Here is a 21,683-nt window from a genome sequence, read left to right as displayed (position 1 = left end):
GCTGGAAATGCTGAGCTAGCAGATGAACTGAAGCTGGGGTGCAAGGTGATAAAATAAGAATAGGGGACTGGAAAGTGAGAAGAAGGAAAATAGGAAAGGTTTCAGGTCAGGAGAAGCAGGGAAAAAATACAGCCGGGTACGTGAGCAGACCCTATTAGAGAAGGGAAGCAGAGGGAAATAAAATGTACAGACTTGCCAGAGAGAGAGTATCAAGGGAAAGAACTGCAAGGAAATATAATTGGTGAAAAAGGAATCCATCAAAAAGCTGTTAGATGTAAACGAGAAGCCCACCCAGAGTGGACCTAAAGGACATGACCAGAGAGTGACTGAACCTCTAGTGAAGGAACAGAGTGTAAAGGAGCCTAACGGAAAAGTAAAGGCCCCCTGGGTGAAGAAACCCAGCTTGTGGATAAACTTAGTGAAAAGAGGTACAACCATGGGAACATTAAATCTAAGGAGCACTTCATCCTAAAGAGCAGGCCAGTAAGAGTCGAGCTTGGCTCACAGCCAAGGCAAGGGAAAGTTGATTCCTCTCTGAAGTGACCCAGTCTAGTGTTGAATAATCTTTTGTTTTGCTCCTGATAATAACTGCACAGAGTAAGGAAGAGCGCAAAGGTTAATGTGTTGGAAATCTATAGTTTTATTATTGTAATGTTCTATATTTATGCTGCTGATATAACTCTGACATTTTTCCTTTATAAATTCTAAAAAAACCCCAACCCTTAATTTTCCCTTTGTCTTGGTTTGCCTCTGCCTCTCCTCAGTTAACCTAGCCGGGTCACCACATCTATACCCATGTAAATTAAAATAATGTGGCCTGGTGGGTTTTGTTGGCATGTGGGCATGTATCTAACCTTCATGGGCCAGGTCCTCAGCTGCTGTAAATACACTTCAGTGGAGCTATCCTGCTTTACCCTAGCTAAGGATCTGGTCCCCACTCTGTTCTTGTCTTGGATGCACAAGATCGTGAAGTCCAAAGCAGACTGAAGAGTTTCAAAAGAATTTCACAAAACTGGGTGACTGAGCAATAAAATGGCAGATGAAATTCAATGTTGATAAGTGCAAAGCAATGCACATTAGAAAATCTAATCCCAACTATACATCCCAAATGATGGGGTCTATATTAGCTCTTACCCACTCAAGAAAGATCATGGCATCATTGTGGATAGTTCTCTGAAAATATCTGTTCAATGTGCAGCGGCAGTCGAAACAGCTAACTATGTTAGGAACCATTAGAAAAGGGATAAGTGATCAGAGTAAATATCATAATGCCACTATATAATCTATGGTACACCCACATCTTGAATGCTGGGGGCAGTTCTGGTTGCCCCATATCAAAAAAAGATGTATTAGAATTGGAAAAGGTACAGAGAAGGGCAATAAAAATGATAGGGCTATGGAACAGCTTCTGTGTGAGGAGAGACTGATAAGACTGGGACTCTTCAGCTTGGAAAAGCAACAACTGGAGAGGGATATGCTAGAGGTCTATAAAATCCATGACTGGTGGGGAGAAAGTGAATAAGGAAGAGTTATTTACTGCTTCCCATAACACCAGGAACCAGGGGTCACCCGATAAAATATGTAGGCAGCAGGTTTAAAACAAACCCAAGGAAGTATTTTGTCACACAACGTACAGTCAACCTGTGGAACTCCTTGCCATAGGATGTTGTGAAGACCAAAACTAGAACTGGGTTCAAACAAGAATTAGGTAAGTTCATGGAGGATAGGTCCATTAATGGCTATTAGCCAAGATGGTCAGGGATGCAACTCCATGGTATGGGTATCCCTGAGCTTCTGACTGCCAGATCCTGGGACTGCACAATAGGGGATGGATCACTTGATAATTGCTCTGTTCTGTTCATTTGCGCTGAAGCACCTGGCATTGGCCACTGTCAGAAATCAAGATAGTGGGCTAGCTGGACCATTGGTCTGACCCAGTATGGCCGTACTGATTCCCATATTTGTTTGTGACCAGAAGTCTGAGGCTTGTCCAGTGAGCTATCATTGCACTTCCTAGTGGATAGATGTCCATGCCACAAACTGCTGCAGTAGTTGGCATTAACTGACACCTGTGCTCACAGGGAGAACAATAACTGAATGGGCTGTCTTTACTAAACAAACCTTCCGTTCCTGCCGTGACACAGTCCATCTTAAATCAGAGGCATTTATTGTACACCACAGCTACAACTATAAAGAAATCCGCCTTCAACACGGTTCAAGTTCCAGCCTAATCTCGCATGTATACCAGGAACAAACCCTGTCTGAAATGCTATGTACAGCACACACGTCTGGTGGCAAACTAACATACTGCAAGCAAACTAGTCTTTCTGGGTCAGGGTTGAGCTGCAGTGGCAGGATGGTGGAAGCTTACCTTGCGACTGCCCTTCCTGTGTCTGGTTTGTGGCTGCAGTCTTCAGAGACGGTCAGCACTGCACCTTTCACCAACTTTGACATTTACTAATAAAAAAATTAAATGTAAATAAGAGAACCTCACTGAATGCTGGCTTAAATTGCCATCGGAGCCCCGGGCCCTTTAAATTACTACCAGAGCCCTGGGGTAGTGACAGCAGCGGCCGGAGTCCGAGGCCCTTTTAAATCGCCAGGGCAGCTGCTCCCTTCCCCACCCCACCGCCCTGTATGTAGCGGCCCTGCCAGTATGATCAGCTATGTATGGGCCCGTATTGACTGCCACTTTCTTACCGGTACACCATACGGGCCCACACCTCCCAGTACGCCATACAGGCCCATACCGGCTTACTCTTTCACCTCTGCCGACGAGTGAAGCCAGATGCCAAAAACAGCAGCAGAAGAAGCAATAAAACAAACTCCACCTGCAGATTCGCCTCCTGAACCTGGCAGCGCGGTGAGCAAAGTCATTAAGGGACCATCCATCTCCTAAACCTGCTGCTACTTTAATTAAAACACTGAGGGCTTTGACGTTTTCATTTTGACGCAAGGCAAAAATGAAGGGGATGCACTGTTGCCCCACAGTGGCCAAGAGTTTAACTGCTGTTCATGAGCAGTATCGGGGTAGCCGTGTTAGTCTATATCCACAAAAACAACAAGGAGTCCAGTGGCACCTTAAAGACTAACAGATTTTTTAAGCATAAGCTTTCGTGGGTAAAAAAAACCACTTCTTCAGATGCATTTTAAGGTGCCACTGGACTCCTTGTTGTTTTCACGAGCAGCAGTTACACTTGCGTGTCCAGGATGGAAACATGAGTAGTCCATTCCTGAGCATCTCCTGTGAGCAGGGGGCCCCATGGTGCCAGGTGCTGTACAAACATATAGCAGAACAGATCCTGCCTCAAAGGCCTTGCAATCGCAACAGACAAGACAGGCCAGGGGTGGGAGGTACAAGAGAGGCTGAACGAGTGACTTGCTCAAGATGTCAGAGCAGGGGAGTGGCCGAGGCAGGAATAGAAGGTCAGCCTCTTGATGCCCAGACTGGTCGCCCACAGCTAGCCCACGCAATAAATGATTTCCATTTACCACCTTCCCAAAATGGTGGCACCTACCCCCCCCCCCCGAGTCAGTCTTGCTTCCTGTGGGTAAGGTGAGGACAGTGAGAGCTAGTTATGCCCAAACAGCTGCATGCGAACATCACCGCTCCCCTTCAGGCCTTGTTACTGTTGCACCAGCTTGCACAGTTATAAAAATATAATTCACGGACAACCAGCGTGTGCGGAAACCATTCTGGCCACAGAACGCCACTGTGCTCTGTACCTTTCCCCACTACCGCCACCAGCTTCGCTGGCATTATCTTCCCTTTCATCCAGGCACCAATGGCCTGAAGACACCGAAATGGTTGGTTGGATCAGGATGATACCTTAGTAAAGGCCCCTTCCAATGCTAGTGTTTGTGGTCTGGTAGGACTACAAATCGGTTCCTAATGGACCCATGTCCACATCACCAAATTACACCTCTAGGCTCATGGTCAGATTTATAGACCTGGTGGGAAAATTTCCAATGACCCTTTGAATTTTTTTTCCCATAGGTGCAAGCCCAACAAGGACCACTGTGATCGTTATCTAGTCTGACCTCTTGTATAACACAGGCCATAGAACTTCTCCAAAGTAATTCCTAGAGCAGAGCTTTTAGAAAAACATCCCATCTCGATTTTAAAAATTCAGTGATGGAGAAACTACCGTGACCCGTGGTAAATTGTTCCAAAGGTTAATTACTGTCGCGGTTAAAAATGTATGCCTTATTCCCTGGATGATTTTGTCTAGCTTCAACTTCCAGTCATTGGGCCGTGTTATACCTTTCTCTGCTAGACTGAAGAACCCATGATTAAATACGTTCCCTAGGTAAGTAATTAGAGACCATAATCAAGTCACCCTTAGCTTCTTTGTTAGTCTGTATAGATAGACTCAAGGAATTCAATCACTAAAAGGCCTGTTTTCTAATCCTGCTCCTGGCTCTTCTCTGAACTCTCTCCAATGTATCAACATCCTTCTTGAATTGTGGGCACCAGAACGGGACACGGTGGTCCAGCAGCAGTTGCACCAGTGCTAAATACAGGGTAAAATAACCTCCCTACTCCTACTCGAGATTCCTGTTTTATGTGTACCGGGATTGCATCAGTTCTTTTGGCCACAGTGTCACACTGGGAACTCAAGTTCATCTGATTATCCACCACCACCCACAAATCTTCTTTGGAGTCATTGCTTCCCAGGACAGAGTCCCCCATCCTGTAAACATGGCCAACGTTCTTGGTTCCCAAATGTATACGTTTACATTTTGCCATATTAAAACATATTGTTTGCTTGCACCCAGTTTACCGAGTGATCCAGATCACTCTGAATCAGTAACCTGTCTTCATTATTTATCGCTTCCCCCAATTTTTGTGTCATCCACACACTTTATCACGGATTACTTTGTTTTCTTCCGGACCAATGATTACTATGTTAAACAGGTTAGAGCCAAAACCCATCCCTGCAAGACCCTAGTGGGCATATCCTGCTTGATGACGAGTTCCCTTTTACAATTACATTTTCAGACCTATCAGTTAGCCAGTTTTTAATGCATTTAATGTGTGCCATGTCAATTTTATATCGTTCTAATTTTTTAAATTGAGTCCCGTACCAGCCACTCCATTATTTGCCTGACAACAATCCCAGGCAGACAGGCCTACAATTATCTGGGTCCTCCTGCTTACTCTTTTTAAACATTGGCACAACATTAGCTTTCTTCCAGTCTTCTGGAACTTTCCCAGTGCTCCAAGACTTGGTAAAAAACAACATTAACAGTCTAGTGAGCTCATCGGCCAACTCTTTTAAAGCCTCTTGGGTGCAAGTTATCTAGATGTGCTAATTTTAAAATGCCTTTAGTAACCTCTGTTTAACATCCTCTAGAGATACTAGTGGAATGGAAAGAGTATTATCACTATACAATGAAACTATATCCTCCGTTTACCTGCTCCCGCCCCCCCCCCACCACAAATACAGAACAGAAATATGTATTGAAACCCTTTTCTGCATTATTATTGCTAATTCTGCCATTTATGTCTAGAAATGAACCAATACCATTAGCAGGACTCTTCTTGTTCCCAATACATTTTAAAAACTCCTTATTGTCCTTAACTCTGCTGGCCACAGCTTTCTCCATTGCATCCCTTACAGATTTTCTACAATTCCTAACTTCTGCTTTATATTAATGTCTATCAGCTTCCCCTTTCTTCCATTTGTTCTATATTTTTGTAGGTGCCTTCACTTCCGCACCTAAACCAGGCCAGTTGGTTTTTTGTAACCAGCATAGCTTTCTTCCTAAATAGTAAGATTTGGGGCATCTAGTAAGGTGTTCTTAAATGATTCCCAATTATCCTCACAGCTGAATTGGCTCCTAATTGTTTTCTGCTGCATGAAATTGGAGTCTTCCAGGATCACAGTGTGTGGTTTCTCTCGGCCCCCCCCCCCCCAACCTTATAGATAGATGTGTAGGGAGTCAGTCAACCTGTTGCCACAGTGGTCATTTGGTGGTCTAAACTAAAACCCCATCTTGTGCTTTATCTGTTAGGACACTGATCCATAAGCATTCAAGATCACTTTCTTCCAAGTTATCAGTGACTCAAACAGATAAAGCCATTTTTTTTTGACAGAGCACCATTTCCCCCTACCATTTTGCCTACTTGATACTTCCTAAATTGGTTATAACCATTGATTTTAATATTCCTGCTGTGTGAACCATCCCAGCTGGTTTCAGTGGGATTCAACTAGATTAAATTTATTCTCCTAAATGAGCAATTCCAGTTTCTCTTGTGTTTGCTACCCAGGCTTCGAGCATTGGTGTATAAGCAATTCCAAAAATTTTGTGTGTCTAAACTGGTTTTCAGTAGAGCTGAGTGAACAATTGATGGGGGGGGGGGAACCCTTCATTTAGATCAAAAGAAACGTTCCAGCGGTTGAAAACCAAATGCTTAATATTTTTTGATACAAGAAAAGTCTCAATTTTTGATCAAAACAATTTTGGGTTTGTGGTTCTTCAATGAAATCCCTCAAAAACGTTGCAGGGAAAAAGTACAAAACCAATTTTTTCACAGAAAATAATGGATCTGAACAGCTCTGCTGATTTTAGCTTTTATCTAGGTCCTTGTAGTGCCTTCACCACTAGGGTAACCAACTGCCTTCGAGGCAGAACCTTACATTCATCCAGGGTTTCTCAAACTTCATTTCACTGACACCCTTCTGACAAAATTACTACATGACGCTGGGAAGGGGAACCGAAGACCAAGCCCTGCTACCTTGGGTGCGGGGGCAAAGCCGAAGCTCAAGGGCTTAAGCTTGGGGGCTGTAACCAGAGCCTCACCGCCCAGGACTGAAGCCCTCAGGGTTCGGCTTCAGCCCTGGGCGGTGGGGCTCAGACTTTTGGCTTCAGCCCCAGACCCCAGCAAGTCTAATACCAGCCCTGGCGACCCCATTAAAACAGGGTCCTGACCCATTTTGGGGTCCCGACCAACAGTTTGAGAACTGCTGCTCTCATCCATTCCAGATGTCCATCCAGAGCAGAACTGCCAGATGGTGGCTTGCTGCCCACATTCTGTTGAACTCCGTTCTGTGCAGCATTACGCTCCTGCACCAGGGCAAAGTTCCACTGGGTGCTATCTACTCGCTCCCTTGATCTCTTCTCTGAGCAGCGAGTGCTGCCCAGGATTCTCTGCTCTGTGCTCCCGTCTTTCATTGTCCCTCCAACCCCATTACTGTCCCTGCAACTTTCATTTGTCCCCTGTAACTAGTTGACTTTATGGTCTGGTCAACACTACAGACCTACATCAGTATAATGACATGGGTCAGGGGGGTGATGAGCGACATAATTATACTAACCTTACCCCCTCTAGAAATGAACTAATACCAAATAGCCTGGCACCTTTCACTTGGTTTACCCCAGCCAAAAGCTACTGAGTGTCTGTGCCCTTAAAATTGTGTGTGCTTTTCTCAGCTATGATGTAGAGTATTTATATGAAGTAGGAACAAATACCTTCACTTATGAAAAACATTCCCCTGTCGCTGCCTTGCTAATTAGCTGTTATTAACACTGATAATAGAGCTATCAGATTTAATAGGCAGCACATTATGGCAATTACAATGGGTTTGCCAGCTATGGCGCATAAGCTGTTCAGCGAAGGGAACAAACCGGCAAACATCACCACAATGAGGATGTGGAGCAGAGCTGCTGGCCTGCAGTGATCAGCCAGGACAGCTGGCAGAATAACGGTATCGCTAGTCTGCACAGGTCCTTGTATCGCCCACATTTGGGAGCCTGCTTGGTTTTCGTGAAATTTCTGGTGGAGTTTTTTGGTTTTTTCGTGTCAATGAAAACTGAAATTGCGAGGTGTTGGTTTTTGAAAAAAAAAACAGCTGTCCTGTTTCTTTCCCTCCTTTCTTCTGCTGGAAAAGTGTGCCAGAAATGGGGGAGGGGGAGAATCTCATCCTGCTCCCACCCCCAAAAAACATTTGAGCCAAAATAACATTTTGGTTTCGTTCAAAAAGGGTTTTTTTTGTTGTTTTTTAAGAAAATGGTTTATAGGAAAGAATTGCAACCAGCAGCCCCAGACATGTTTTCATTAGTGCAGGGTGACTTTTACAGGCTTGGTGCTTTGGATGATCACCTGAACGTCTTTTGGATCATTTTTCCCCTTCTCTACTCCCCTCTAACAGCCCCCTGCTCCATCTCTCATAGGCGCCCCTTATGTCACAGAATCATAGACGATTAGGGTTGGAAGAGACCTCAGGAGGTCATCTAGTCCAACCCCCTGCTCAAAGCAGGACGAAGCCCAACTAAATCATCCCAGCCAGGGCTTTGTCAAAGCTGGGCCTTAAAAACCTCTAAGGATGGAGATTCCACTACCTCCCTAGGTAACCCATTCCAGTGCTTCACCACCCTCCTTGTGAAATAGTTTTTCCTAATATCCAACCTAGACCGCCCCCACTGCAACTTGAGACCATTGCTCCTTGTTCTGTCATCTGCCACCACTGAGAACAGCCTAGATCCATCCTCTTTGGAACCCCCCTTCAGGTAGTTGAAGGCTGCTATCAAATCCCCCCTCACTCTTCTCTTCTGCAGACTAAATAAGCCCAGTTCTCTCCGCCTTGCCTCTCCCATGTCCCTGGGTTTCAATCAGGTTCTGATTCCTCTCAACCTGCACCACCTCCCCTCTCCCACTCTATGCAAGACTCAGCAGTGGCCTATGTTTATGGGCTCTAGTACTATGTATCCCACAGTGCGCTGCATCTCCTGACAAGTCCAGGACCTCATTCAGCAGCAGAGCCAATCGGAGGCTGACAGATAACAAACTAGCCCTTGGAAAGGGATCTTCAGTGGGATCGTGTTCCGACAAGGACAGTCTGAGGGCGAGGACTTGCAGGAGAATGGAAGAGAATGCGTCCAAGGTCTCAACGGAGCATCATGGAGTGTGAGGCCAAAGCCTGTCAGAGAGTGGGGGAGGTGGAGAGGGTGAGGCTGGCCACTATTAAAGAGAGGCAGAGGAGGGAATGAGATCCAGGGCTACGGCAGAGTCATGGAAGAGAACAAGGCCTTGGCTGATTGGAGCGTCTCCGAATGAGGCTATGACGTGGGACAGATTCATAGGCGCCGTGGCCAAAGCCGGTTGGAAAGTCACAGCGAGGGTGGTGCTATGGCACAGGCATCCAGGGAGCCAAGGCTCCTGAGTCTAGTTAGGAGTGAGGAAGACGCAGTGGGGGAATTAAGGGGCTCAGTGGAAGGTTTGAGGGGCAGAAGGGGGAGAGGAAATGCAAACGTCCGGCAGAGCTATTCCTTTTGAAAATTGGTCCTCCTCCCCCCCTCCTTCCCCCAAGCTTTCAGCTCTCCTTCCCAATTAACCAGAAGAGTGAAAGTACTTCAGAGAATAGCATTAACCAATTATCCCCTGCTGCTTTCCAGGCTGGGGAGGTGAATTTCCCTCTGCGCATTCTCTCTTTTCCCTGCTGAATTTTTCTTCATTAAATCTGCCTCTGGGAGCAGAAACAAATACGACATATTGACTTAACAGCTCATCATTTCTCCTTCCTTCCACAATACATTTACCAGGGCTGCCCGGCCTGCTCTGCTTTCTCCATTATCATCATAACCCTCTTCTGACACAGCATCTCTGGTTTTCACAGCATGCGCTGCTCTCCTCCATGCCCCTCCCCACTCAGACTTGGCTCCAGGCAGCTATACTGGTAAAATGATCTAGTGTACACAGACCCTGTAAATGGGGTTTAAATGATCATTCCAAAGGGTCCACTTTCTGCTTCTCAGTGCAGTCATAACATGTTCCATTGTCACAGTATGATGGCCTTAATAAGTGGTGGGGGAAACACAAGAGGCTGCTAAGCCCTCCGTACTTAAACTTTGTACTTTTATTATTAATAATTATGTCGTCTACTGTAGCATCTAGAAACCCCACCTTGGATCAGTGCCCTCTGCAGTAGGTGTTGTATGAAGACATGGTAAGAGAGAGCCCCTGCCCCAAGCAGCTTGCAGTCTAAACATGCAAAGGGGGAAAGAAAGGCAAAATGACTTGCCCCGGGTCACACAGCACAGGCAGGCATACAACCAACATATCCTAAACTCAGGTGCAATTTACTGGAATCCACAGCAGCTTTCCTGCACTGATTTCAAAGCACTTCACCGGGAATGAATTTATTCCCACAAAACCCTGGGGTGGGAAGGGTAATGTTATTATTTCTCTTTTGCCAATGGGGAAACTGAGTCACGGCAGTTGAGGGTTGAGTTGCGAAAGAGAAACATAGTGGGCTTGTGCACAGTCCTAACTGTCAGGTCATGCCCCTGGATGAGTTGTCAGAAGTAGGATATAATCCTGGGTCCTCTGGATCTTAAGGCATGAGCCACTACTGTTTGAGCTAAAACCACCGGCTCTGTTAGTCAAGACTGGAACGTGCTCATCAGTCTCTATAACTCGCTACCTCACCTTTAGAGGTAAGCCACACAATTAAAAGACAACTAGGAAAGAGATCCTCTAGCAAAGCTGGGAAGGATCAAATATTTATAAGGTACTAGACAATTGAACCAAAAAAAGCCCCTTGACAATTAAAAACCATTCCCCCTTGTTCTACCCATCATAAAGCAGCGACAAATAAACAAACAAAGAGTGGGCAGAAGGTCAATTTTACAGACATGATTTATCTGTAAGGACAACATTTTTGAGCTTAGGTGCCAAAAGCTGGGGCATTAAATCTGTAATTAGACATTAAAATAAGCAGCCTGGTTTTTCGAGGCATGGGGACCCTGTGTCTGTCAATTATCATGAGAGCTGGCTGAAATCTTTTATTTCCAGTGTGTGTGTGGGGGGGGGGGGGAATGTTATTGATGGAAAACCTAGACATTTCCACAGAAAATGACCATTCTCTAAAGAAAAAATATCAAGGTTTTCCTCAAAACCCAAAATGCTCATGATTGATTTTATTTTATTTTTTTTACACATTTCAGTTTTCACAGCAACTGACAAATTCTGGCCGGTTGACTAAAGATTTCTAAATAGCAGAATCAGGTACCCTGTATAAGACAAGTATCCGAGGGGTAGCCGTGTTAATCTGTATCCACAAAAACAACGAGGAGTCCTGTGACACCATAAAGACGAACATTTATTTGGGCATAAGCTTTCGTGGGTAGTCTTTAAGGTGCCGCCAGGTTCCACGTTGTTTTTGTATAAGACAAGGTAAATGAGGTGATAGCTTTTATTGAACCAGCTCCTGCTGGTGAGAGAGATGAGCTTTTGACAAACTGCTAAATCAAGCTTGCCCGTGGATCATTTGATACCACCTGCTCACGTGGGGACAGCCCCGGCTTTCTGGCACGCTGCGCGTATATAGTTGGCATGATGCGCAGTTGTCTGCCGAGCCTATGTGCCTTAGAGCAACATTGACTTTAATGAAAGATTTCTGGAAAGCTGCCGGATCTATGATATCTTCTTGCATCATAGAGTGACAACACGGTCTGGTGCTAGGAGTACAGGACCTGCAGGCAGGAGATCCTGATCCTGTTCCAAGATCCGTTAAAGGAACCTCGACAGGTCGTCTAGTCCAGTCCCCTGCACTCAGAGCAAGACTAAGTATTATCTAGACCAGCCATTCTCAAACTGGGGGTTGGGACCCCAAAGTGGGTCATTGACAGGATCAGCATTAGAATTGATGGGGCCTAAGTCTGAAGCTGAAGCCTGAAGGGGGGGACCCCCACTGGGAGGTGGGGCTGGGGCTCGGGCTCTGCCCCCCCCCCCTGTTCATATAGTATTTTTTTTGTCAGAAGGGGGTCGCAGTGCAATGAAGTTTGAGAAACGCTTATCTAGACCATCCCTGAGAGGTGTTTGTCTAACCTGCTCTTAAAAATCTCCATGATGGAAATTCCACAACCTCCCTGGGCATTACTCTCTCTTAGTATCTTAGTTCCCCCATCTGAAAAATAAGCATAGTAACATTTAGTTCCTTTAATTTTGTGCAACACTTTGAGATCTTTGGATGAAAAGTGCTATTTACGAGCAAAGTTGTTGTCTTGCTAATGTGCCAGTCAGACCCCACAGTCCATAAGTCAAAGCTATAAATGAAGGCTCGGCTCCTGTTACTCATTCCAGAACAGGAGGCAGTGTGCAGACCCCAGGGAGATCATTGCATGGGGTGGGAGGAGGAGGGATAGGGTTACTCTCTGGGTATTAGCATGGAGGGACCAGCCAGAAATGTGAAAAGCACCAACCTCCGTTGCCAAGTCAAAGGCCAGGTTTGGGCTCAGCATTCCTGTGTTGTGGTGAATATTCATGCATGTCTTCTCAGCCCAGCGGATCATGCTGCAATTCTGTTCCGTGTACCTCTACGGCCTGTGCTCTGATGTGAGGCCAAGGATTTGTGGTACGCACAGCTGGGTAACAGCTGATCCCTGCTGCAATGCCTGAATGCTTGGTGTAGCTCAGCCCGTCTGTGGCTTGGAGACTTTAAACTGCAGCCAGTTGTTAGGCTAAAGTCTGAGCCCAAACTTGAGTCTGAATGCTGAAGCCTTAATCAAGCAGAACCAGCAGGGGAGAGGAAAGATACTGTGGTGATTTGGGGAGGGCAGATAGATAGAACACTGCCCTTGAAATCAGAAGGAATGTTGTCTGAGTGTGACCTTTAGGGTTTGACCTTTGCTGTACCTCATAGGGTCATACCCTGAGAGTGCTGAGCACCCTCTTGTCCACTGCTAAGGACCTGCCATCATTTGCCCTAACATCAAGGCCTGATCATGCCCCAGTTTGATTTCAAAGGTGCGGGATGAGATGTCCCCAGACAAAATCACCCTTGGTGTAACTCTACTGATGTCATTGGAATGGCTTCTCACTTTCTCAGCAAAGAAGAACATAGCCTGAAGTTCCAGGGGAAGTGGGCCATTGGCTTGAGGCATTAAAACAGAGCTGGATAAGGTCGTAAAGCATATATTGTGCCTGGGACAGTCCTGGGTGTCCGCAGGATGGAGCAGGGGGTTGACCTCTCCTGTTCTTGCACCCTAAGTGGCCCTGTCCAGGTCTGGATTGAGGCTTACTGCCAGGACAGTGTGGGGAAAGTTTCTCATGCTGCTCCTGGTGGAGAGAAACAGCACTTTTCTCTCCGGGGCTGTCAATCTGATTTTGCTGCTTTCCATCTGCACTAGAATTTACATAAAGAAAAACATATTGAAATCTCTCCTGCTCTGGGGGATCGGGACGGGGGGAGCATAACCTTCCTGGAGGGCCCCCAAACACTGCAGAGAAGACTCATGATCTACAGAGCCCATGTGATTAGTAATACACAGTGCTGCCAGGGCTCAACTGAGGTCAGGGAAACACTGTACTGGACATTGTTCATACTCATAGTAAGCGAAAGTCTTTCCCCCGAAGAATTTACAGTTCGAATAGACAAGAAGGTGAGAGGAGAAACATTTTGTTCAGGGTCCTGCAAGTCAGCAGGAGAACTGGGAATAGAACCTGTGTCTGTGTAAGGCCCCAGCCAGTGTCCTATCTGCCAGATCACACTGCCTCTCGACTCATTGAAGAGACATCCTGCCTTCTGTGTTAGCACATTGTATAAGGATTCTTCCTGCCAATCCAGAAAGCGTCTGTCATACTCTTGGTGCTATATAAATAATAAGGAATAATATGCCCCGCTTACAAATTCTGTGTCAAATGCAAGCCAAGTGGGTTGTGGGTCAGGACAGAGTCTGCTTTCCCGCTTATACTACCAAGCTTAGAAGTGAATGAAAGAATGTTTAAAAAAGAGACAGGGGAAAGCAGGTCAATAAATAAAAAGTCAACTGTGTTTTTTCTTTAAAAAATAAAATAAAAACAATGAGCAGAAAATTAAAAATCTCTGACACTCCTTTGACAGTTTTTAAATTAGGACAAAGGATTTGGAAAAAAAAATTGAGGTTTATGTTTAGTTGTCCCTAAAGCAAATGACAGGGTTCAGTTTATGGATGAAAGGGAAAATACCCTTTCCCCCCCACTCTCCCCCGGAGTTACCAAGGCTACTGCAGCCTGTAGAAAGCTCATCGAGCTGTGTGCTTGACTTGTTGTTGCTGTTACAGATCTTAAGTGGATTTAGGAGAAGTGGCTTCATCTCAATATCCTGAAGTCTGGGCAGGATACTCTGTGATAGGTGGGGCCATGAGCAGTTGTTTGGGGTGTCACAATTTTTGCCCAGCTTTAGAAGGGGTCTCAAGTTAGGAACCCAAAACTGTAGGCACTCAAAATCAGTGGACACTTTTGAAAAATGTTGAATATAAGGTATTTCTAGGGCACTCATCACTCTTCTATCAGGTCCCTCCTGTTGCTTGTCATGAACGATTTCCTACAGCGAAAGAGCGACACATCCATCACTATTTAAGGACACTCTGAAATAAGAGGTTAACACCAAGGTCATGACAATTTGTGGTGAAGAAAAATCCCATGTCAGTTTTTTTTTGCTAATTAGGAGTGTCAGTGTTCTGGCTGGTTTCAGAGTAACAGCCGTATTAGTCTGTATTCGCAAAAAGAAAGGGACTACTTGTGGCATCTTAGAGACTAACCAATTTATTTGAGCATAAGCTTTCGTGATCTACAGCTCACTTCATCGGATGCATACTGTGTTCTGGCCATGTTCTTACTGCATAATTCTGTTCCTCCTATCTCCATCCCCCTTTCCTCACCTTCTGGTCAAACCTATTACATAGTATTGCTGTTTAGCAGCTACTGTATCCTGCCCCAGCGGTGGCTGCATTTCAGTGGTGGGTGAAATGATTCCTTTGTATATTTGTGGCCCAATTCTGCAAGATGCTGTGGTCCTCAAGTGACTTCACTGTGAAAGGAAGGCGGCCCGAATGTTGCAGGAGGTGCTCAGCTCCAGAGTCTCAGCAGAGCTTATAAAATATGTAAGACCCTCTAGGGCTCTTATAAACTGCAGGAGTCCTTGACACATTCTACTGGTGTCAGGGCAAAGCTTCTACGTAGCATGTGTAAGTTCTGAAACCTGAAGCACCTCCGCAGCGAGCTTCCCTGCCCTGCAGACTGTCAGAGGCACTGGACTCCTCCCTAAAACTAGAATCTTTGTGGAGATTTTTTGCATAGCAGCCGGGATCTTGTTTGTTCACCTGCAAGTAACTTTTCTTTTATCTGCTATGACGCTCCCCAGGGCTACCCGAGTTTGTGAGGCACCTCACCACGCCCTGCCCGTCACCTGAAGGAGTCTTGTCTTTGCTTGCTATGGGTTAACCAACAGCACTGCTTGCCCCCGACGCCCGGCATTGCACTCTCTGTACTAGTGGCAATAGGCACACGCCAAAGTCCGCAGTGTTCCCTGCAGTATCCGGCCCCTATCCACTGGACACTCCTGGAATGACCAGGCCTGCTGTTTCCAAGGGACCACAGTTGCACACACCACCCTGGAAGAGTCAACTCGGGACCAGCACTTAGCTGCTTAACAGCACAGCACATACATGGATGTGGAGTGAAACCAAGGCTGAGGCCATGTCGACATTAGCGCTTACAGTGGCAAAGCTTTTGTCACTCAGGGGTGTGAAAAAACCACAATCCTGAGCTACATGAGTTTTGCCGGCATAAACACTCGTGTGCACAGCGCTAGGTCAGTGGGAGAGCGTCTCCTGCCGCTCATGGTGCTGGTTTTACGATGCCGACGGGAGAGCTCTGTCCCGTTGGCATAACGTGGCTACGCGAGTGATCTGACAGCAGCACTGGTATCCTCGACAAATACCTCCAGATTGGGTCCCCGCTTCCTGCCGCTTTTCTCTTCCTGTTAGATTTTTTTTCACTGGAGTCCTCACCATCCTTCCTCCTGCATTCAGTTCTGACTGGTGATCCGGGACCCATTGTGAATGAGACTATGCCCAATTTATACGTAAACAGATAGATGGGCAACCCTCTCTTGTCTAGTGGAAAACCTGTTTTTCACCTTTGCTGGTGACTAATACCTTGATACAGACATTAAGAACATTTTTGCAGTACAGATACATAACTCCCTACATAGGATCTGTGCATATATTTCACGATGATAGTGAAAACCAATGTGACACCGGCTTTCATTTGAGATCCCATCTGACATTCTTTGGTGAACCAGAATGTACATCCCAGAATCAGGAGATTCCTGTAACTCCCTGGTCAGCTGGTTTTAAGTGGTTCTTGGGACACATCTACACAGCACTGTTCAATATGCCCTTGTGAAGTAGTTTTCCTTGAGGCCCAGCTAATGCTGCAATGCTGAAGTTCCTAGAATGAATTGTTTTTAAGCTAGTGGTGACTGTTCAACATTAGAAGACGTTTCTGAATGTGTGAAACCAGTTCTAGTTTAAGGCAAGGTCTCCCATAAACAGCTGGTCTGATCAAATGGAGCAAAAGGATTCAACCATGGGAGGAGACCAAATACCCAAGAAGAAGTAGGACGGTCTAGTGAGTAGGACACTGGGCTCAGAGACCTGGGTTCCATTCCCAGCTCTGACACTGACCCAGACTCATTTAGGGCAAAACTGCGTGCCTCAGTTTCCCCGTCTATAATATGGGGATGAAATGATGTTGACCTTCTTCTCCAAAGCACGCTGAGATCCATGGAAAGAAGGTTCCATGTAAGAGCTAGATATCCTCCTAGATTGGCTCTGCAATCTGTCAGGTAGGTGAGGGAGGTTGTGTCAAAACCACAAAGGCAATGGCTTTACCGTCTTAACTTTGAAATTGCTACTCCAGCCCCATCATTCCAAACCCTCTCTCCATCTGTCTCTTCTCATGGCGACCAAATACAGCAATGTGTGCACAGAATATCACTGCCCTCGTCACAGGGATTGGGGTAATAATCAGTGGTGAGCCCTTCCTCATAGACATCCCGCCACCATTCACATACTGTGCGGTGCTTGCACGCTTTAAAGTGTGTTGTTCTGACCTCAGACTGACTCCAGCCCCCCTTCTCTGTTCAGGACATCCTCACGCTTTAACATGTCCAGCCAAATCCTTCCATCCTTACGCACTCTTCACTCAGTGACGTCAATGGGCGCTGAGCCTGAGCACGGTTTGTCAAACAACCATCTTAGATTTCAATCCGGCTCAGATCTTTGCCCCAAACGCTCCTCGCTTGTTCCCACAAGGGTCCTCATATTTCCTCCTCGGGAGTCAGTTGCCATGCTGACCTGAGCCCTGGAAGCTCTTTAGGACTCATTAATCAAAGGATCCGATTCCATGCAGTGATGTGGTCAAGGTCTGTGCATGTTATTACCCATCTAGCCCCATTACACATTTTTTCCAAGAACATGATGGGAAAGAAAAATAACCAAACAAAAGAAACGCTTTGCAGCCAAGTACTTCTGGGCAGCCAGCACATGGTGTCTTCTTGCTTCCTGCTGCAGATTGCTTTTGCAGCTATTCCACATCTCTGCTCTCCAAACGTACCCTAGGACTAGAAATGTATGTCTACACTTAAACCGCTACAGTGGAACAGCTGCGTTGTTGTCGTGCTTCAGTGTCGCTGCTACCTGTGATGATTGGAGAGGTTCTCTGGTCGGCATAGTTAATCCACCTACTCTAGAGGCACACAGAATTCTTCCATGGATCTAGCACTGTCTACACTGGGGTTAGGTTGGTGTAGCTATGTCTCTCAGGGGGTTTTCACACTCCTGTGAGACATAGCTATGGCAGTGTAAGTTCCCAGTGTAGACCTGTTCTTAGAAGCAAGCTGAATACCCCACCATAAACTCCATTGGCTGCCTAACTCAGAAAAAAGCATTTCCCCTCATCTCTCCTGCCCTCAGACACGTTTGTACATAAGACGGTCTGGGCCTGAGATTTGAAGAAGCACTGAGGCCTGGATCCTCGAAGGCGTTTCGGTACCTCACTCCAAGTGAAGTCAATAGGATGAGCTAGCGCTCAGCCTCTCTGAAAATCAAGCCCTGTAAAATCAAAGAAGTTAGCAGAGCTGGTCCAAAAAATGAAAGTTTTCTGCAAAAAATATTGATGTCCCCCCATTTTTGTCCAAATTTCACCCTTTTCAAAATGTTCTGAGCAGCTCCCAAAGTCTGATCTGGATACGACTCGGTCACAACCACCGTGTGGGAGATAGCCCCATCCTTTACTGTCTTGCTGATCGATGTGTCTGTCTTAGGGCATGTCTGCATGGAGATAAAAACCCTGTGGCTGGCTAATGTCAGCTGACTCAGGAGCACAGGACTTGGGCTGCAGGGCTGAAAAATTGCTGTGTTGACCTTTGGGGTCAGGCTGGAGCCCAAGCTCTGAGACCCTACAAGCCCCACAGCACGGCCTGAGCTTTGTGAACCCGAGTCAGCAGACCCAGGCCAGCTGTGGCCATGCTTCAGGGCTTTTGTCCCCATGCAGAGGTATCCTTAGGGCCTCCTATAGCGCCCCGCGTTGTAGTATCTAAGCACCTCTTCCTCTCTCTGTTTCAGTGTTGCAGCAGATCTTGTGGATTCTCTCACCATCCTTCTCCCCTCCCCCAAATTTCTTATGCAGTTTTGTCTATGGAATGGCGTCTTAGATCACCTGTTCTACTCCTCTATGCCCTAGGGCCTTCGCCAGCGCAAGACTGTCCCGGTCAGTGCATCAGTCTGTCACAAGGCACGGGGCTTCTGCCATTTCTCTTGGGTAGTCTCTACCCCTATCCAAAAATGGAAGAAGGGATACTTGTATGGTTACGGCAGAGGTTTAGGACTCAGGTGACCTGGGTTCAATTCTGTCTCTGCTGCAAACTTCCTGTGTGATCTTGGGCAAATCATTTAATCTCTCTGTTCCTCACTTCTTCGTACTAATACTTCTTTTGTCTGTTTTTAAGATTGTCGTTTATAGTGTTGTAGCCATATTGGTCCCAGGATATTAGAGAGACAAGGGGGGTGAGGTCTTATCTTTAGTTGGACCAACTTCTACTGGTGAGAGAGACAAGCTTTCGAGCTCAACAGAGCTCTTCCTCTGCTCTGGGAAAGGTACTCAGTGTTACAGATATATACAAAGTGGAACAGAATGTTAGGCATAAGGAGTTAACACATGTTGCAAGAGACCATTCAAGATGAAGTGGGGTCAGAGGACAAAGGAGGGTTTGTGGGTTACAGATGGTTGTAATGAGCCAGTATCTCCACTGAGTCCGTGAGTTTAGTGTCTAGCAAAGTTATGAATGCAAGCTCCCAGGTGTGCTCTTGAAGGGAGTGTGCACATTTCCTTTGATGAGAAGGACTGAGTGATCCAATATGGAATGACCGCTTTGTGAAAAATGGTCACCCACAGGTGATAGGTTATCATTTTTCTGAGTGAGTTCATAAGAATGTAAGAACGGCCATACTGGGTCAGAGCCAAGGTCCATCAAGCCCAGTATCCTGTCTTCTAACAGTGGCCAATGGCAGGTGCCCCAAAGGGAATGAACAGACAGGTTATCATCAAGTGATCCATGCCCTGTCACCCAATCCCAGTGTCTGGCAAACAGAGGCTAGGGACATCATCCCTGCCCATCCTGGATAATAGCCATTGATGGACCTATCTTCCATGAATCTATCTAGCTCCCTTTTGAACCCCGTTATAGTATTGGCCTTCACAACACCCTCTGGCAAGGAATTCCAGAGGTTGACTGTGCGTTGCATGAAAAAATACTTTCTTGTGTTTGTTTCAAACCTGCTACCGATTAATTTCATTTGGTGGGCCCTTGTTCTTGTATTATGAGAAGGAGTAAATAACACTTCCTTATTTACTTTCTCTATACCACTCATGATTTTATAGACCTCTATCATATCCCCCCTTAGTCACCTCTTTTCCAAGCTGAAAAGTCCCAGTCTTATTAATCTCTTCTCATACAGAAGCTGTTCTATACCCCTAATAATTTTTGTTGCCCTTTTCTGAACCTTTTCCATTTCCAATATCTCTTTTTTGAGATTAGTATCTAGGAAAGTTCATTCATGAGCGTAGCGGTTGTCTGGTTTCACCCACATTGTGGTTGATGGGGTATTGGATGCGCTGGGCAAGGTACACTGCATGTTGTGATAGGCGTGTGTAGGACCCAGGGATCTTGAAAGATGTATTGTTTGGGGGCATTGATCGTGGGAACAGTGGAACCAGGGCCGTCCTTAGGCATATGCAGCACCCGCAGCTGCTTAGGGCACCATGAAATTTGAGGCACCAAATTCCCCCAAATTTCATGGTGCCCTAGGCAGCTGCGTGCTGCATGCACGGCAGAACCAGCCCCGGTGACCAGCCCTATCCCTCAGCTGCCCCTCTCCCCCGCGGGCTGCGCCCACTGTAAGGGGCAGGGTTGTCCCTAGGGGAGTGTGGGGCCCTGGACAACACCCTCCACCCCACCTCCTACCCATCCCCCCTGCTCCGCTTCCCACTGCCAGTGAGTGCAGGGAGGTTTGGGAAAGGATCACCCCCGGCACTGGCCCCAGCCATGTCGCTTGCGGGGTTGGGGACAGGTCTCCCACCGCACTCACCGGCGGCGGGAAGCAGAGCGACGTGGCTGGGAGCTGGCGGAGTGGAGCGGGCTGGGGCCGCACTGCTCCGCTTCCCGCCGCTGCCAGTGAATGCGGGGCAGGGTGGGGCGGGGTGGGGCGGGGAGGATCCCTTCCCTTCCCTTCCCCCAAGCCCTCTCCGCCAAGCGACACTGTTGGGGCTGGGGCAAGGGAAGCGGAGCAGGCTGCTCCCAGCCCCCCGCTAATCCCCTAGGCCACTCTGGGCCTCTGGGTCCCCCAAAAGTGCCCCCCACAGCTCCTGCCTCCCAGACCATTGGGGGGGAGACCTGGGGCTCCACACAGCTGCCCCCCCGCAGGGAGCAGGCAGTGTTTGAGCAAGGACTGACAGGGTATGGGCGAGCAGAGACCCCCCCAGCCCTATGGGGGAGGTGGGAGGACTTGGGGCAGCCCTGCACAGTGTCCTGTTTTCCCTTTCTCTCCTAAGTGGAGATATAGCTGCGGGTTTAGCATCTATTGTTCTGGCAGGGTCTGGTGCCACTTGGAGTTGTTCCATAGGGAGCTTGCTCTGGTGATGAGCTTGGCGAGATGGGGGGTTGTTTGAAGGGCAGAAGACGGGGTTTGGGAAAGATTTCTTTCAGGATGTGGTCCCCAGCAAATATGAGTTGTAACTGTTTGATGACATCCGGTATGGGTGCCAGTGTGGGGTGGTAGGTGATAACTAGGGGTGTACGGTCAGTGGGCTTTTTTTTTCTGTAATGAAGGATTGCCTTTTACTGTGTGTATGTACAGCTCCCAGCACATTGGGCCCCGATCTCAGCTGGGACCCCTAGGGCTAGTGTGACACAAAGAATAATAGCAATGATAGATTTCACTCTTAGGAGCTCTTTTCTTATCATCAGTCGAATTTTTCCCTTTCCATCCCACTCCTCCTGATTCTGCACTCCCGGGACCACCCTAAACAATTCCTCCTTTCACTGGCATTCTGAGCCTAGCCGCTCTGTTGGCTGGGGCTCATGGAGAATCACTATTCGGGGCTGGGTTAGCATGATGCACAGTGGCTTTTTTAGACATGGATTGATCAATCTCTTGGCTCTGTAAGGGGGAACAAACAGGTAAACCTCCCGGACCCATGGGGGGTGATTAGTACAAGTTATAATCCAATTCACACACCCCTGCAGGGAGTGGTGACGTCTCACTTAACCACATTTGCAGCACATCCCTTCTGGGTGGCTGTTCCTAAGGGTTTAGCCTCCCCCAGCACATTTAAAGGACAGGAAATGCCTCAG

This window comes from Caretta caretta, chromosome 4, assembly GCF_965140235.1.
Source record: "Caretta caretta isolate rCarCar2 chromosome 4, rCarCar1.hap1, whole genome shotgun sequence".
In the NCBI taxonomy this organism is placed as follows: Eukaryota; Metazoa; Chordata; order Testudines; family Cheloniidae; genus Caretta; species Caretta caretta.
The sequence above is the reverse complement of the archived record's forward strand: the minus strand, read 5'-3'. Positions refer to the sequence as shown.